This window comes from Haemaphysalis longicornis, unplaced genomic scaffold (genome assembly GCF_048455015.1).
Source record: "Haemaphysalis longicornis isolate Haplotype H1 unplaced genomic scaffold, Haemaphysalis longicornis Haplotype H1 scaffold_1, whole genome shotgun sequence".
Classification (NCBI taxonomy): Eukaryota; Metazoa; Arthropoda; class Arachnida; order Ixodida; family Ixodidae; genus Haemaphysalis; species Haemaphysalis longicornis.
In genome coordinates, this window is record NW_027526203.1 from 367,825,311 (window position 1) to 367,828,926 (window position 3,616).

The window sequence follows — 3,616 nt, forward strand, 5'->3', positions numbered from 1 at the left end:
GTTCAGTTGCCGTCTTGTAGTGAAGTGAAACCAAGGCACCTCCTATTTTGAGTCAAAGTTTTTTTTTTTTTCCTCGCTCTCTTGTTGCCCCACGAAGACAGCCCAGTTGTATACATACACCCCACTTTCGGAACATCTTCCTCTCTTTGTCACCGTCTGCCGTAAAAGTATACAGTAAATGTGATCCAAGACTGTGCGGCAGATATCTGATGCAAACCTTTCTCTGATGAAGGCAAGTCCCTTGCCGGTACGTCAGTAAATATCTTTGTTACTGTTTTTGCCGTGCCTCCGACTATTCACTCACACTATATATAATATATGACCGAGGGAGAGGGAGACCCGCGTGGTGTCCCATTCTTTGGATGTGAGCTTTTAGTTTCCTGATTAAACCTATGTATTTAAAGGTCTAATTTTCTCTGCTCATGGCATTCGTACAGTCCATTGTCAATATGTGAGCTAAAGATTATTGCTCGATTGCTTCAATTGAAGGAATAAAACTTGTTAATCTGGGATTTTCGTGCACAATATGGTTCACTGGTGGCAACAGTAAATATGTACACGAAAAAAAAACTCCTTAGGAAAAAACACGAGTCACTTTCGCAATGCCATGTTAGTAAAGTGAAATTAATAATAAAAGCACATAAAGTCTTGATTACATTGTGCATCTGGAGTTACTTTTGTTTGGTAACTATGACACTACTGAAGCTTGCGCGGCATTTTTGGTTGTCGTTTTCCGAAGCGTTTGTCAGGAACCTCAAACCCGACGATTTTTGTTTTGCAATATTTCAGCCTCGGTCGTACGCTTGGAGCAATTTACAAAGTTCCGAGCACAGAAACTCCATATAACCGCATAAAAGAAACTCTTAAGGTGCGTGAACTTCTGCAGAAATTTCAATTTACAAAGCCTCTCAAGCTTTCAAATCATTCATTTCGCAACTCTCCACAGGTGTTTTGGAAGGAGAATAGCCACTTACAGCGCAGCAAGAGCCGGGCGGAGCATCAACGCCAGTTAGCGTCACCGCCAATCGGAGCTTCACCGCCAGTTAGATCAAAAGATGCGGCCGTTTTGGAAAGTGTTTCAAGCTTTAAGAATTTGGAGTTTAGCGCTTGGCATAAAAATTGCAGAAACACACGACTCCCACAGTCGCCCCCACACACCATGATGGCGACAGTTATGAAAACGGAGCACTCGTAAAACCCACTAACGGCACACAATGTAAGGTAAATGAACCACCGCGAGGCTTTTTTTCATGTACTCTTCAAGAAGTACGTCTGTTACTTGTTTCATGCAGAGATAAACAAAAAGAATGATCACGATCGGTGCAAAAATACAAAGGTCATTCCATTTTTTAATTCAGATTGCAAGCAACTGGAGCGCTGCTCTCAACTCGAAAATCGAGTAACCGTTGCGCACTTTCCCACTCGCCCCGATGACGTGTATACGGAGGGGACCAGCGACAAAAGCTAAAAATGCGAAATCCATAACGTTTTATGCCCACGGTGGCCTGGCCCGGTAAGGCCTTTCCGCAATTCTTGGCGGCGTCGTAACCATGGTTGTGATACTGCGACTCACGAGCGTGCAAACAACGTATAAAGCGCGCCGGCTGGCCGAGCATACGAGTGCGAATAGGTATGCTCACAGCGGCGCTTTGTAATACATCGTGTGAATGTTCATTGTGATACGTCGTGTGAAAAGACTAAGCAGGCAACGAACACAAGCGCTCGGAGTGGGGCAATAGTACCTTCCCTCTACTACTACTTCATTTATTATTACATGAACAATGGATGGGACATGTTGGCAACATTTTTGTCATTTCGCGTTGCTCTGCCAATGGAGCGAATGATTTAAGATCACAAAACGACAGAGTGCGTAGAGAGTGGAGAGACTTCGCAACGCTGGCGACATTACCATGGAGCCGACAAATGGAAGCGCAGCACTTCAGATGCCTCTACCTCGAGGGATCGACTCACGCCAACCCTTTCGCGCGTTGTAGAATCGAGTCTACAGCCAATGCTAGCAGCATAAGAAAAAGTTATGGTATTGACGCCCACGAAATGCCTATACTGGTGGTAAACAAAAAAAATGCGAGACAGGCAGCAGCGAGACAGGTAAAATGCGAGACAGGCAGCTGCTGCCACTGATAAAGCGAGCAAACGTGGCGACTGAGACTATTAGAGCGCTAAGCATGGTTGCCACTAGTGTCACTAGATAAGGTTACAGTGTATCGCACTCTTTTCTCCTATTAAGTGCGAATGCACTTCTTAAGCGACCCTGAACCTGCGTCCACCGGCGATGTCCGCGCACGTGGAGATGGGCGCGCGCAGCCTGGCCGCTGACATGGCACATACCCACGTGGGGGATTGGCCAGGAATCTCCTCGTCTTCCTTGGCAACGGGGGGAGATGGGCGCGCGCTGCCTGGCCGCTGACATGGCACATACCCACGTGGGGGATTGGCCAAGAATCGGGCGTGAGAAGGGCTAATGCACCTGCTTAAAGGAGTACTGACACGAAATTTCAAAGCTGAGATCCGCTCTAGCAATCAAGTACAACGACAACACAAATAGGTGTCTGTGAATAAATGCATCTTTCTTTCTTTGTAGTTGTGTGTGTGTGTGTGTGATCTCTCTTTCGCGAACATTACCGAACCGCGCAAATTCAACTCGTGCATTCGCACTTTCACATTCTTCCCCTCGGGGAAATGCGGGGAATTTTGTTCCGTGCCGCCACCGTGATCATTGTTCAGTTCGCATCACATGACACTTGTTTACACTGCGACGGTTCATGTGTGCGGCCATCTTGTTGTTTATGCGTTTCCTGTTGGTCAACTATGGTAGTCTCAGCTTGTGCTCCCCGCTATGCGGCTGCGCTTGACTGACGTCGTTCCGAACGCAAATGAAAGATAACGCACTTCGCAGAATTTCAGCTGCAGAAATCTGTCCGATTATGCCGTGTTGCTGCATCCTCGGCAGTGTTATTTAGAAATGACCTCGCCAAAGTTAGCGGCGAGGCCGCACAACCGGCCATCCGGAAACACTGATAAACACCAAAATGGCCGCCGTGGCTCATTCACGTGCCTCAGTGACGGTATTCTGTATCTTATCTAGTGACACTAGTTGGCTCGGTGTACGAGCGGTGTGGGAGAAACGCCGTATTGCTCAATCCGGGGCCAGACGTACACATCGGGCCGAGGCTCAAGTTCGCGAGGGAGGGACTAGATGCCTACGCATTCTTAAAGATTGACCAACGGATCTTCAATTAGTTTCTCTCTTTCAGTCTAAAGCAAAGTTATGCCTACGTCCGAGAAAAAAAAATCAGAAATAAAGCAATATTTAGGCTCGTATTGTCCATACAATGGCATATACATAATATTGCAAGCCCAGCTAAACGTGGCCCACCACGCCGTGTTCTCGTATCCGGAGGCTTCGGTTGTGACGTAGCGAGTTACGCATTTGCTTGTATTTTTAGATGTAACAGTTCAATAACTTTATGATTTCTGCACCTATCTTGATCTTTCCTCTTGGATCTATCTCTGTATGACTCGAAAATTCTCAGGACGCTTAAGTCTTCTCACGTGCTTTGAAGGGAATAGCCTGGCGTACTATTGTGAGGAGTAG